Below are 16,403 nucleotides of genomic sequence, written 5' to 3' on the forward strand. Positions count from 1 at the left end.
AAAGAACAACAACAACAAAAAGAATCTTATAGTTGTAAGCAACAGAAAATACAGTTCAAACTGGCTTAAAAGCAAACATATTGGCTCAAATGACTGAAAATCTAGATGTAGGCCTGGTTTCAGGGTGGGATTCGGTCAGTCAAAAAAACTGATTGAAGTAGATTCCTATGTTCCTGGTCCTGTTAGAACTAGTGATATAGGGGTGAGCAAGTGTTTTCTTTGCCCGTAGTCAAGCTGACACATGGTACAGAGACAGCTGTTCATCCCAAGCCCTGCTCAAATTTCATACTTGTGAGTAAATTAATGATTATAGCTGTTTTAAGCCACTAAGTTTTGGAGCAATGAAGTATCATCAGATTAAAAATTAAAGTTGAATAAATATGGAAACTACTGTTAGGGGACACAAGAGGATTTTCTGGGGTGCTGGGAATGTTCTGTTTGATCTGGAGCTGGTTACGTGAACACTCAAGCCGTACACTGACTCTGGCACTTTTCTGTATGTTATACTTCAGTGTAAAGTTTCTCACTACATATGTCAAATTTGAAATCTTCAGAAATTGTTTTTTCATGTTATTCCATGTTTCCTTTATTATTTTTATATCTAATACATTAAGTACAACATATTTAGTTCATATAGACTTCTATAACATATATTAGGTATAAAGCATAATATAATAAGTAATCATAAACCTACCATACAACCCATCACTAATAACCTGCATCTAACTATGCATCCTTCTGCTATCCACTCCCTCTGTGAAATCTTTAGAAATCTTTAACTCCTCATTAACCTGTTTTTCTCAAATGCTAAATTTCAAGATACATTATTTTCTTCAATTTTAGAGATTAGAGTTCCAATTCGAATTCAAAGCTACATTATAAATAGTTTTTGTGGAACAATTAGTTATATGCCCAATATGTGCTAGGCACCAAGAATAAAACTAAACACAAACACAGCCCTTGCCCTGGTGGAGCCTTGTGAGGCGGACCACATTGAAAAGGTATCACAACCCAGATGTGGGTCCTTCCCAACAGGAAGTTCATTAGAATGTGGAAACTTATAAAGAAAGGAGTTAACCCAAGTGAAATTGAAACTAAGACCTGAAGATTAAAGGGGAGGGGAGGGAGAGGGAGCTGGGCAGAAGAAATGACAAGGATAAAGGTCCTGCAGTGAGACAAAGCAGAAGTGAAAGCATGCTGAAAAGTGGAGAGGGCAAGACAGGGAATGGTGGGAAAGGAGGCTAGGGGCGTAAAGAGATAAAGCAGGCCAGCAAAGGCCACATTTCAGGAATGAATTTTCTGGTGGAAAAAGGTTATCAGTGGTTATCAGTGGCTTTCAGACCTGCCTGCAAAGAAGTTCTAGGGAACAAAATCTACATTCAGGGGTTCCCCTTGGGATAATAGGCTGTCAGAAATAACCTCCATAGAGCAGTGAGATGGGACCCTACCAATTCCCCCGCTACCACCACCACCTCAAGGGGGCAGAGGTTATAGCAAATCGAGGACAGTGTTTGGAAGTGGAGAGGTCAGGAATCACTGTACAGAGGTTCTGTGCCTTGGGCCATTGTTATTCGTGATTCCTCTCTTTCCCAGGCACGCACTTCTTAACGTCCAGCCAGCTTCTTTCCTCTCCCATCACACACAGATGGCCATGGTCTTCCCTTCCCTAGAGCATGCTCTCTCCCCTTCCCCATTCCTTCTTTAAACAGAAGGTAGTCTCAAAGTGTTCCTGGGACTCAGTCTTTCCTTGAAGTAAATACACATCATTGTTAGCAAACTCAAGTTCAGCTGCTCTCTGCTCAAAAGCCAATAATCCAGGGACAAGTGTCAGTAGAAAGGAAAGGTGCTTTAGTCAGAAAAGCCTACAATCTGTAGAGAAGGTGGTCTCTCACATCCAGAGACCAACTCTGAAGATTCTGCTCAGCCATGACAATTTTTAAAGGGAAAAGGGGGAAACAATCTCAGTTAACCATTAAGGTAGGAGATCAGATTCTTCACCATTTTTCCATTGAGTGTAGACCTGCTGACTTCTTCTGATCTCCCTTTGGATGCTATCTTGCCCGTGTGGTCTGCCTGCAGATTTTCTAAGGGGAAGCTACAGGTAGAGTCAGTCATTCTTTAACTACTTAATTCTTCACTCTTATCTCCTCTTAAAAAGAAAATTATGTATTTATTTATTTATCTTAACTCCTTTTAATCCAGGAAAGGAATCAACAGGTTAGGCAAGGCGTTGTGTACATTCAGTAAAGTAAAAATCTGGAGTTAGGTTAAATGCTGCCTAGTGATCTCATCTTTATGATTAAGGTCTGAGGAAAACAGAGACGAACAAATAGAAAACGGGCGAAAGAACTGCTTACATCATCCGTAAGACTTAGAGACTGAACAGATAGTAGACGAAGACAAAAATTTGAAAATAATGCTCAGTTCAATCAAGCAGTAAAAAGACTAGTTGAATCCACTTAAATAGGTGAGGTAGCATGATGGGTTGGGTTGCAGACTCAAAGAATTAGACAATGGTATAATTTATACTCCTAACGTGGGTTCAGCAAAACCAACCATTTCCCTTGGAAAGATTTGGATTTAAAGTCCCCAGTTGGAATAAGTGACTAACTTTTAAAAAGGCGAGCGCATCTATTTTTGGTGCTAGAAAAATAACCCTGGAATTTGGATCCTGCCTTGGGCCAGAAATCTCTGGCAAGAAATCAATGCAACTTGCTTAGGATGGGAACATCAACTCATTTTGAGATGCTATAACAGTTCCCTTAGCTGTAGTGTGTTCATGTACTTTAGCCTTGGGAAGATTTAGAATTAAATATAGACAAGCAAGAGACCAAATCCACAGTATTAACACTTTTGTATTAAATTTAAGAACAACAATCTGTATATTTGGTATTCACAGTATTTATGATGTTTGAAATAATTAGGTGTAGGAGAACGGCTGAGAGATTAGCCTCCCAATTCCAACTTGAAATGTGTAACGGGGTAACTGACTTTAGATTTGTAATTTATCACTGAAAGATGTAAGAGGATTTTATGGTTTGCAAGCAGTATAGTATTGGAATGTTTAAGAGATTCGTTATATTTACAAATTTAATTTAGTCTGTAAGTACTGAGAATGTTTTGCTTGTCAGAAGAGGTGGTAAACATACTTTTAAAAAAAGAAAATTGAAAATGTTAAATTTATTAATGCAGTTTAAAGCATTTAGGGAAAATTTAATTAAACTAAGCTTGTAAACATAACTGGTTGAAGGAAGTTTAGTTTGTTCAACTTGAGAATATTAATCAAAGCCCCCTTATTAAAATGTACTAGACTTATTAATAGAATAATGAGATTTGTTTCTTGAATTTAAAGGCTTAAGGAATATGGCTTTAAATTTTATCATTTAAAAAATTGAATATAAGTTTTAAAATCATCTTTTCTTTACATATCACCAACCTTCCACCTCTCCTCCATGGACCTCAAGCTAAAAGAGCAGTCTTCATTTTTTCCCTATGAGTCCTTACTATTCAAAAGATTGATGAAAAGGAAAAAAGAGAGCTGTGGTGAAATCCCAAGGAGAAGAAAACTGGGAGAGTGGAGAGGGAAGGAGAGCTTCTGAGACCATTAGGCCAATTTAGCTGGATCAGCTTTTCCTACGGGGCTGTTTATGTATAAAAAACACATGTGTTGTATCTTTCTGTGCCCAGGGCTCCCTTACATAATGTAACAGTATTGTTTCCAACAATTTTCAGTTCAAAGATAATTTATTTCTGCTACAATATGAATGAAACAGGCTTAGGGAACTAGCCTGGAAGCTATTTGACAAAATTGTTTTGATTGGAAGGGAATTCCATAACATTTTAGAACTATTAAAACACGAAACATTTGTAACTTTGAGGTCAAATGTTGACTCACAAATGAGAGAAAAATGCAAGAATATCCAGGCGGAGTATTGTGAATTAGCTACAAATGACTCTCCCTGAAAGCTAATGATGCATCCTTTTGTGTATGGCACACTTTTAGAGTCTGTGAGAGCGAGTGTATGTTAGTGTTGCTGCTCTCACTAGAGCTTTTAAAGGACTATAGCTAATTTAAGTGTTGGCAAGGTGATATTGTAAAGTATTAATTAAAGTGTTCTCTCTCCTCAACCCCTACGAAAAAAATCCAATCCTGAATTGGATTCTGGAACAATAGAGACATTAGGTTAAAAACAAAGGAAATCTAAATAAACTTTGGACTTAGTTGATAATAATGTATCAATATTGGTTCAGTAACTGTAACAAATACACCCAATTAATGTAAGATGCTAATAATAGGGGAAACTGGGTATGTCTGTGGAGGCATACAAGAACTCTTGTACCATCTGCTCATTTTTTTTCTGTAAATCTAAAACTGTTCTAATAGTAATGTCTATAAGTTAAGAAAAAAAAAAAAAAGAAAGAAAGAAATCAGGAGACATAACACATAGAAGGCAGGATTGGGTTGAAACTGGGCCGGGACACATGAAGAGACTTCTGAGGTAGGCAGCAAAGTCCTATTTCTTAACTTGGTTAGTTGTTGCATAGATGCTCGCCTTATAATAACTCATTAAGTTATACATTTGTTCTGTGTGGTTTTCAGTATCTGTGGTCTCATTTTTTTTCTTATAATATAAAAGCCAAAAACAAATAAACCAACAATGAGCTTCACCTGTTCCTTTTTACATGTGTTGTTGTTGTTGTTTTTAACGTGGCGACTAGAAAATTTTAAATTACATATGTGACGCACATAATATTTTTATTGGAGAGCTCTGCCGTCAAAGCTTCCAGTGTCAGAATATGTTACATTTTGCCTTTGTGTGAACCTTTCATGCAAGGTGCTTGTCAGGCTCTAAAAGGGCAGAGAGAAGGGACCTCGCTGAAATTACGGTGACTGGTCACATGATTTTTTGTGCCAGCTTGCCTGGAACGTAGATCATTGACAAAACCAAACCCCTGTGCGCGAGGCACAGTGAGGCCAGAAATGTCAGTGTTTGGAGCAGAGAAACGTTTATTGCAGAGCCAAGCAAGGAGAACGGGAGACCTGTGCTCAAAAGACCCGAACTCCCAGGTGGTTTTCAGGGAAGAGTTTTTTTTTTTTTTTTGCGGTACGCGGGCCTCTCACTGTTGTGGCCTCTCCCGTTGCGGAGCACAGGCTCCGGATGCGCAGGCCCAGCGGCCATGGCCCACGGGCCCAGCCGCTCCGCGGCATATGGGATCCTCCCAGACCGGGGCACGAACCCGTATCCCCTGCATCGGCAGGCGGACTCTCAACCACTGCGCCACCAGGGAGGCCCAGGGAAGAGTTTTTAAAGGCAATATTTGGCATGACAGCTGCAGGGTGTATGACTTTCTTCTGATTGGTGGATGATGAGGTAACAGGGTGGTGTTCTAGGAATCTCAATCATCAACCTTCTGGTTCCAACCAGTCTGGGGTCTGAGCATGTAGTTACCATCTTCCACCTGCGTGGGGGCTTTAATTCCTGCAGAAGATATGTATCAGATCGATAGGTATTGGGTTGGCCAAAAAGTTCATTTGGAAAAACCCGAACAAACTTTTTGGCCAACACAGTATACCCCTTGAGGAGGAACTGGGACTCGGTGTTATCACTGAACTACTGTCTCTTGACTGCTATTCCTTTTGTTCCTGGATTCCCTCACTTCCCTTAAGATCAGTACTGAGACCTGTTCAAGGGCAAGCATTGTGGCCAGGCTTAGATCACAAAATGGCTTAGGCAAAAATGGCTTCTCTTATGTCAAGAAAGCCACGCCTATTTCTCTTTCTCTGGAGACCCCCTACCCTATCTGCTAACAATGGTGAGGATACTAGTTTTTGAGGCCGCAAATGAAAGCTCTGTGCACCATCTGAAGAAGATGCTCTGTATTCTCTGAAGCAAACATAAAATTATTGCCATCGTTTCCATATTTTATTCTTAATATTTCTGCACGTACTTGCTGTCTCACACCATCACTGGAGAAAATAAAATTGTTCTTAAGTCTTGGGTCCATAAATGTGGCAATGGACCAAATTAATTGGCTTCTAAGATAACACAATTCCCTGCATTTCCATCTGCAATTCGGCTTTTGTGGCATGCACACCAATTTTAGCATCTTCCCTGGCTTATTTACAGATAAGAAACACTTGCTCTCTTAAGGAACATTGCTTTGGCTATTTCTTTGGCAGTTTCTCTCATATGAACTACTTTCTCTGCAGGCAACTACTGGTGGTTTCTAAGCCCTGTTATATTGGTATTTTAATCTGCAAAGTACTGCATTAAAGAAGTCTTTCTTTCATTCAAGCAGCCTTTTAAGAATGTAATTGCTGCTATTTCATCTTGTTTGAACATCTTGTATAAGTACAGGACAAGGCAACTCCAGAATCCTTTGTCTGCCTTGTGGTTTGTCTTTGCTTGAAGGAAAATGATGAAAATGGCCTGTTATCTTTCTGTTTACAGTCAGTAATTCTGCTTCATTAGGCTGCATGCTAATTACTTTCAGAAAACACAACCGAAGATTCATGGCCTAAATGGAATTAAATAACTAAAACCCAAAGGCAGTTTTAGAAGTTATTTTATTTAATGTTATGAATCTGAGAACACTAGACAGTTCTACAAAGATTAGAATTATGATATAATCTAATCTCCATTATTCTGCCTTGTTATTTTAAATTTTTATAAAGCTTGTTGATTCAAAAAAGATGATAGTCTTCCTAAAATTTTCTAGTTAATGATCTCTCTGTATTAGAAGTTTCTTAGTTTTTTTCCATAACATATAGAGCTTTCAAAATCCTCATTAATTATTGTAACATTTTACTCTACAAACTAAAAATATACATTTAGACTTCAACTGAGTGATAGGAATTAAAAATCCAAAGCACACAAATTTTTTTTTGCTCTGAGTTACATTAAAATGCTTACCTATATTTGAAAGTACATATTCAGATATTAATAATGACTCTGAATGATATGTCTTGTTCTATTACTGACATTGTTAAGCTGAGTAGCTTTAATGGTTAGCTTTGCAGTCACTTGCAGATTGATCATATGCAAGTTCAGGAGGCTAGAAATGACATTAAAGTTGGCATTCTGCTACTCAGAATGCCAGAAAGCTTTTGACCTTCCAAAGATCAAAGCCAATGCCAAAACCAGGTTTTGGCCAAATATTGTGGCTGAAGTCAAGCTTTGGTACAACCTTCATTCCTAGGAAAAAGTACAGGCATGTATAGGCAGGCAGCAAAGGGTAGCTACCATAGACAGCTACAACAGACAGAAATAATTTTTTGCTCAAATTGATATATAACAGAATATGTTAATATAATTAATATAGAATATATTAATATAATTAATAGAGAATTAGGCCAGGAGTCAGATTTGATGATCAGGGCTATAGAACATTCTTGTCAATTAAGGGGAAGTTTAGATTAGACCCACTCTTTATGAAAAGTCTGCTAAATATCATACCTATGGTACGTATTTTCTACATGCAGCCCAGATGTCTGCTAGTTTGTTGGGCCCTGCTAGTTAGTAGTTATACCACAACCTGCCCCCACTCTCATCAGTGACCCCAGTTATTTCTAGAAGACACCCAAAGGTGTGACTCTCATCTTCCTTCTGTTGGTTGGTACCTTGTGTCTGTGGACATTGTCGATACAGCTGCTGGGAGAAGACCCACACCCAGCAGGGGAGTGCCCAGGACTCTGCCAAGGACACTGCCTCTCGGTTCACTCAGATTCCAACTGAATGGTGTTTGCCAAGGGTTTGGACAGTGGTGGATGTGGTTTCCTCCAAAAGCCACTTTCCTTATGTTGAAAGCCCCTCAAATCCCCCTTGAACTCTAAACTTTCAGTCTCTTTAGAGACTGAAAACTAGTCACTATTCTGTCACCTTTCAACTTCCTGTTTTTTTTTCCCCATTACTCAGCCCTTCTCATAGAAACATCCGTCCACCTTCTTCCAGTTTGAAAAAAAAGAAAAAAATGCCTCCAAATGTTGACAGAGACAAATCAATGCTAGTGTGTATAGAGGATAGGGGGGTGAGAATAGGATATTATTTCTAGACATTCCCAAGTTTGGATGTTGTTCTGGTTTTCTGTTGCTGCATAACAAGCTGCCACAAGTTTGGTGGCTTCAAACAACCCCCATTTTATTATCTCACAATTCCATAGGTCAAAAGTCCAGGTAAGCTCCACTGGGCTCTCTCCTTAGGGTTTCACATATTTTCTCTTCTGTTACTATCTGAAGAAAACTCTGCTTTTAAAGTGCTCATGAGACCCACCCAGATAATCTCCTTTTGGGGAACTGATATCTCATCATAATCCCAGGTTTCATCCCTACTCGAAAGGGATAGGATTATGCAAGAGTGAGGGTCATTGGGGGCCATTCTTAGAATGGTGCCTACCACATAGATACATCAGAATTATCACTTTGATCAGAATCAAATTTACAGATTCTCGGTCATCCCACTTCTTCTCTGAGATTCTGGTTTAGCAGAGCTGAGCAGATCTCTGGAATCTGTATGTTTCACAGGTTCCCGATGTGATTCTGAGGCAGTCTTTTCTGGGAGAGAGTTGGGATATCAATAAGTAGCCCCAAAGGGTCTGCTATATGTATACCATCTTTTATCCTCACAATAGCTCTGTCATATAAGTCTTGTGTTTCTTCCATTTTAGAGGAGAGGAAACTGGGATACAAAGAGTCTAAGTAACTTGCCCAACACCTCAGAGTAAGTGAAGAGCCCAGGAAGTATGGTTTACACAACTGCATGGTTCATCATTCTTTTAGAAATGGATTGAAAACCCTAGAGTCTTCTGAGAGCCAGGTAGGTAGACTTAAATTTAGAATAACCTGGACTAGGAATCCCAAATTAAGGGAACTAGTAAATGTACTCAATACTTGTTAAATTTAGCTTCTAGACCACTCAGGGAGACCACTCTAGATAGGTAATAATGATGCAGATGGGAGTGAAGATAGAGAAAAAGGAGCAAATTTGAAAAGTATGGAAATGTGGGACCCTCTTCTCTCACCAAAGACAGCCCTTCAGAGCCAGGTGAGGGATCATGGGAATTAGGAAGTGGTGATTAGACATGGAGCCTACTGTGCCAGGTTAATGGATGAGGGCTTTGTAATGCAGCCCAGTATCTTTATCATAATAAGATCAAAGTAAGGCTGAGAGTTTCTTTCTTCCTTGAGTTTCTTTCTTTCTTTCTTTCGAGTTTCTTTCTTTTTTAAAAAAATTTATTTATTTATTTGACTGCACCGGGTCTTAGTTGTGGCATGCAGGATCTTTAGTTTTACCCGGGATCTTTTAGTTGCGGCACGTGGGCTCTAGTTCCCTGATGAGGGATCAAACCCAGGCCCCCTGCATTGGGAGCATGGAGTCTTAGCCACTGGACCACCAGGGAAGTCCTGTTTTCAAATTTTAAACTTTTATTATTTCTGCTATTGCACACTCATCATTCACTATATTCCGTGCAATTTTTTAATTTATTTTTTATTTTTTGGCCTTCCCTACTGACTCATGCTAGGCTTAAAGAATAACAATACCATGAACACCCATGAATTCAATATCTTGTTTAACAAAGGACTATTACCAGTGCCTTTGTAGCCAAGCCCACCCTGTGTGCCTCCTTGCTCTCATCCCTCCGTCTTACCAGGCATAACCACAATCCTGAATTTTATGCCCGTTTTCCTCTTATTTTTCTTTATGATTTTATCACATATCAATCTCTAATCAATATATTGTTTGGTTTTCTGTATTTTTGAACTTCATGTATGTGGAATTAAATGGAATCTAGTCTTCTGTGACTTGTTTTTTTGCTCACCTTGTGCTTTTGAAATGCAACCAACTTCATATTCATACCTAGTATTCTATTTAAAGAACAAGCCACAATCTGTCCATTCTCTTATCAATTGGTTTGGGTAAATTTCATGTTTTTTACTGTTGCAAACACTGCGCCTCCTGATATTTATATTCAAGAGTTCTTTAGAAAATACAACTGGAAGTGGAATTGCTGGATCATAAGTTATGTGCATCTTTGACATTATTAATTAATGTCAAATTGTTTTCCAAATAGGTTGTATCTACTTCTACTTCCATTAGAAGAGTACATGAGTATCCCTTGTTCCTCATCTGCAATCAAATTTGATATTACGAGGATTTAAATTTTTTGCCAATCTGGTGGATGTAAAATATCTCATTTTAGCTTTGATTTGCAGTTTCCTGGATAATAATGAAGGTGAGAATCTTTTCATATATTTCTTTCCATTGGCTATGCTTTTTCCTCTCTGAAGTCCCTATTCAAGTCTTTTGCCCATTTAAAAATTGCGTTGTCTCTGCCTTACTGATGTTTTGGAATTCTTCATGTAGAGTCTGTCTCAGGATTGTTTATTCAGCTTCACTGGTCAGTTAGTTTCAATTACTATATAATAGGGCAAGTGTTCCTACTTTGTTCTTCTTTTTCACGTTTTCATATAATAGGATTAGCTTACTAGTTTTCACATACACACACGCGCACTCTTACATATTTCATATCTTTCTCCATTTATATGGTCTTGTTGAAAGGTAAACTGAGGCATATTAAAATTTTCAAGAATTTACTTGAGCAAATATAGGTTTGAATGGAGCACCATTAAACCAGAAGTGGTTAGAATCTGCACTCTGCCAATAGGAGTTAGGGGAGAAGACTTTTATAGAGAAGAGGTGGAAGCAAAGCAAGGAAATTATTTGATTGGCTATAGCTTAAGTGGTTGCATTATTTTGGAAAGGCTAGTTGGCTGTTTGTGATTGGTTGTCCTTAGGTTTCAATTTCTTAGCCTTGAGGCATTACAGGCTTAGGTTCTGGTTTGCTTACATAGGCTACTAAGGCACTAATGTCACCTTTGTCTGATGTCCTCCTTGTTTAAGTCTTCCTTAATATTAATTTAATTTAATATTTAATATTAGACTTATATTTTCTCTATAGAGGTCTTACATGTCTTTTATTAGATTTATTTCTAACTAAGTTTGTTGTTGTTATTATATATCCTCTTTGTTATATATACAAATGCGATTTGCTATTGTATACTGATTTTGTAGCCAGAAACTTTGCTAACTCTTTTATTAACTTTTAAACTTTAATATCTTTACTTCTTTTTCTGCCTTAATTTGCTTCTTTGTTCACTTGACTATAAACTTCTTTATATGTTTATTTTATATTTAATTTCTTGTCTTTCTCTAGGAAGTTGTGCCTATTCTACGTTTGCCCTGCATTTCCTTTTGAGCCTCTGTTTGAATCCTACTGGGTGTCTGAAACTTGGTGATCTAGTCTACTCTTGCTAGGTTATGTGAAATAATAAGTCTCAGTGGCTTACAACCACAAAGGTTTACTTCTTATTCATCTGACATGTTATTCACTGGTCAGTCTGCTACACATCTTCATTCTGGGATCTAGGTTGGAGGAGGAGCCCATTCCTGGGACAGGCTATTTTGTGTGTCAGAGGAAAAAGAACAATGGGTAGCTGCTGGAAAGCTCTTCAAGCTTCTGCTTGGATGGTGCATACAACACTTCCAAGTACATTGCATTAGGCAAAACAAGCCATGTGGCCAAGTCTGATGTCAGGGGGGTGGAGAAGTATAATCAAATCACAGGGAGAGAAGAGAGAATGATAGGGAACAATAATACAATCTACAACACCTGCCTTTTTGTTTTTTTTGAATAGTCTCTACATAGAATTTCTAAACAAGATCTTTTGGTAACTAATTCAGAGCTGCCCCTGCCTGGCCCCAATTATATGCTATATCCAGTTCAAAATAGCTGAGCTGGATGATTTGTTTATGCTTTGGTTATACATGCTCTTGTACTTCTACATGTAGTTTTGTCTCACCCCAACTATTAGACTGAAGATGATTAAGAATCTGCTGAAAACAATGAAAAACACACATACCCAGTTGTGCTTACCACTTAAGGGATTTTTTAAGAACTCCCTGAATATCATGCATGAGCTATAGGTCCCTGCTATTTTTGCAGTTGCCTATTAGCACATCAGTATTCTCCACCAGCCTACACTGTGAGGTCAGGTAGCATCTGTTTTGTTCACTGTTGTGTCCCAGGGACTAGCACAACATTTAGCATATAATAGCCTTCAAAAAAATGTATGAAATGAACAAACAAACTAAACTGGAATTAGATTGCAAGGCTAGAGTCCCAAATCAAATGAATAAGGTCAAGTTAGTAGGATAAACTATAATCATTAGAAGCCCAGGATAAAATAGAGATAATATTTATACTAAATCAACAAAGTCTTTGGAAATTGTCTGCTTCTTTTGTGTAAAGCCATTGAACAACAAAAAGCCTGACTAGATTGGAGCTAGCTTCTAAGTCGGTGTAAGTGAACTGTTTTGTTGTTGTTGTTTGTTTTGGTTTTTCTTCCCCTTTTTCCTTCAAGGGTTCGCAGGCAGAACTTGTCAGGCTGGTAATGATTGTTTCTATTTTATGTGGTATCCCTCTGAGAACAGCACCATGTGAGGGTCCCCTAAAGGTAGACAGCCTGGATGAATGAATGGGTGCTTTTAAGAACCAGCCTCTCCTGTATACCTAGAACCACCAGCAGAGGTCAGGCCTGATCTCTGTGGTGATCCTGCTGTCTGCTTTTGGTTAACTCTTTTCGTAACCATGTTTTTCCATATGTGGCATGCTTCTTATACGTAGGGCACATTTTCTCTATTACCTCCCATGATCAAGGACAACTATTATGTGCTTATTTATTTATTCATGCAATAAAGATGTGTCATGTGCCTACTCTCTGCCCTGTACTGAGACTAAGGTGGTAAGCAAAACAGACATAATCCCTGCCTTCCTGAAGAATTCTACTGGGGAAGACAGTTAATTCAATGAATAATTTTCAAAAATTATGATTTGGGTTACGCTGGTTGAAGTACATGGTACTAGGAGGGTAAGTGTAAGAAAATGGACCAAAAGTAGCCTAAGGAACCAGGGAAATTCTTTCAGGGAAGCAAGGTTTCTAGTGAGTTCTAAAAGATATCTGAGTTAAGTAGACCAGGAACCATAGAGAGAGCCTGAATTTATCTTAAGCAAGGTTTTGTTCTTGTAATGAGAAGAGAGAAGAGAGAGGGTCTTGTTAAACTCATAGACTCTGAGCTATGCTCTCAGGAAAGTAACAGTTCTTGATTCACTAGGCTACTGTCAGGATTAAATGCGTTAATTTATGTAAGTGTCTGGCATAAAGTAAGCATTCAATGTATGTTGGCCCTTATTGTTATTCACTGGAATATTCAGCAATATCCGTTGCGCCTCAGTTATTTTTCAGGTTCAAAAATTCTCTGTGAATCAGAATTGTGCTACCTCAGTGGACTTCAATCTGCTAAATTTTGTTTCTGAAACACAGCCACTTTTTGGCTTTGATTGTTGTTTATGTGTCTTGTGTAGACAGCACAGGAGAATCTGGCTAAATTTCACATGACGATGTGAGATGTACAACTCCAAGCCACATAATGTAGTTATAAGTTGTATATTATAATTTTTTTCTAATCCCGTAAGGAATTCCATGGATAACATGGCCACATTGATAGAAATAGAGTCCTTGAATCTTAAGATAGCAAATCACAGACTTATTTCAAAGTTATTGAGGCACAGCTCTTTGTAGTGTCTTATATCCAATCAGTATTTGTTTTTGTTTTTGTTTTTGTTTTTTGCGGTACGTGGGCCTCTCACTGTTGTGGCCTCTCCCGTTGCGGAGCACAGGCTCCAGACGCGCAGGCTCAGTGGCCATGGCTCACAGGCCCAGCCGCTCCGTGGCATGTGGGATCTTCCCGGACCGGGGCACGAACCCATGTCCCCTGCATCGACAGGCGGACTCTCAACCACTGCACCACCAGAGAAGCCCTCCAATCAGTTTTAATAGCATTTTCATCTCACTTGACAATATAATCCCATCAGTCTCAGAGCTGCACAGTATCTTAAGTCACATAACTTTCCTTGACTGTTTAATGAGGATCTTTGTGACTGAATTTTGGGGAGTGCTTTGAAGTCTCTTTCCAATAAAGGGAGCACTAAACAAGATGTACAGGGCATAACTGAATGGTCTCAGGTTGTTGTAGAGATTAGAAGCAAAAAACTGCAAAATATGCAAATAGACCTGACAGAAAAAAACAATACAAAACAAAAAACCTCTGAAAAGGACACCTTTTAAATTACAGATTATTTTTGTTTTCTGAAATTATACTCTACTCCAGGATATCAGTCACATGCCCTCCTGAATTTTGAACATTTTAAGTTCTAGTTTTCTAACTTGCCCATTATCCACTCCTTGTCAATCTTTTTGATTTCCAAAGTATGGCAGAACTTTTTTTTTGTCAGAACTTTCTTTATAGCTGTTAAAAAAATAAAGTCATAGATTTTAGACGAATTTTATATTTTATTTATTTATTTGGCTATGCCAGGTCTTAGTTGCGGCACGCGGGATCTTCATTGCTGCGTGCAGGATCTTAAATTGCAGCATGTGGGATCTAGTTCCCTGACCAGAGATCGAACCCAGGCCCCCTGCATTGGGAGCACGGAGTCTTAGCCAGTGGACCACCAGGGAAGTCTGTATACCAATTTTATTTACATCTACATACAGATACATAGCAAAATACTATAAGACATTAGTCATGGGTCTCATTGGGTTCTGGAATTAAGGGAAGCTTTTATTTTTCTTGTTATCATTTTTCTGTTTATAATATTAGTTTTGTAAAAAAAAAAAAAAAAAGTGTGTGGTGTTGGTTTTCTAAGTGGACCTGGATAATAGTTCTCTGTCCTAAGCAATTCCATCTGAACATAATTCACTTATTTTAAAACAAGACATAGCCAATCAAAAAAGTTACCTGGCAAAAGAAACATTAGATTTTATTGGAAAATCCCCCAGTTCCAGAATGCTTTGCTGGTCAAGGGTTAGTATATGAGCTCTACAACTTACCTTTGCATAGTTCTTCAGGGCCTTACCCTTGGATTGATTCATAATTGAGACCAAGTTAAATTTTCTGGAAAAAAGGAGTCCACTGCTCAGCAGGCTAGCTGTCTTCAGACTGGCTACATTAACTTTACCAATCCCCAACCTAGCCAAAGAATCAATAAAGGCTGGTGGTATAAAGTCATAAATTTGATTTCTATATCCCAAATCACTTCCATTCTGGGCTGACCTCACATTGGCAGTCTGGTTTGATTACAGGGTCATTTTCCCACATGTTATATTCAGCTGTTTGAAAGGTACAATGTGTTGGTTCAAATCTGATCTTTGGGGAATATTTGCTCGTTTTACAAGCAGCTCCTCTCGTTGACATAATTCAATCCAAGGGGCAGTTGCTCCTCAGGGAACCCGACATGCTAAACCTCAGGGTTGTCCCAACAGGGTCTCCAGGTGCCCTGAGTAAGGCTGCCCAGAGCTCTGCTCAGCCAGGCTGGTGGTACTCAGGCCCTGCTCCCCCTCTCCCTCAATTTCAACTCAAACCTTTAAGAGCAATCAACAAAGAAGTCTTTGTGCTTCAAAATGTTCTCATTTATGATAGCTCTAGTGTGTGTGGGGGGAAATTCAACCTAAAGATTTGATTGAAAAGTTTCTCCTTAGCCCCAGAATAGTCATTTTTATAATAATAAATTCTTTCCATTACTCAGAACCTTAAAACTACTTTAAAAGCAACGGATCTCATTGATTTTAATTTCAGAGCTGAAAACCAGGTACACTAGTGATTTTATCTAGTAAGTGAAGAAACTGAGGTCCCAAGAGGACCAAGTGGACTGGCCCCAAGTCATATGAGTAGTTCTTATCGGAGCTGGGTAAAAACCTGATCTCCAACACAATGCCTTTCGCACTACCTCATTCTGCCCTTCTAATCCCCGTATCAGTGCTGACTAAGGGACTATTGTATTAGATATCATCATTATTAATAATGATCACTACCATTTATAGAGCCCTTTGTAGGTGCCTGATGCTGTGTATCAAACTCAGTCTTGACAACAGCCCAGTGAGGTATGCCTTCTTATTATCCCACTTTATAGTCGAGAAAATTGAGTCCCAGAGAGGATAAGTAACTTTCCCAACGTTCTAAATGACAGTGCGTAAAAGGCAGGACGAGATTTAAATCCAATTCTTCCTGACCCCAGAACCCAAGCTTTGAACTATCTGGCACTATGGCTGGATTTCTCAGAACCTTCTTTTCTTACCAAAAGATATAAAAGTATCTTTTAAAGGCTCTTGGCCTTGAAGGCTTGTTATCCCACCTGACATATCAGCATCATTATCAGGCCCTAGGATCTCATTTTAATGCTCTCTCCCGGCCCACAAGTCAGAATATAATTCTTTTAAAAGAGGCTCCTTTTTGTTGTAAGGTAACTAACCCCCCTTAGTCCATCTTACACTAAATTCTGCTCTTTGG

Source organism: Mesoplodon mirus (assembly GCF_964341445.2).
Source record: "Mesoplodon mirus genome assembly, chromosome: 11".
Lineage (NCBI taxonomy): Eukaryota > Metazoa > Chordata > Mammalia > Artiodactyla > Ziphiidae > Mesoplodon > Mesoplodon mirus.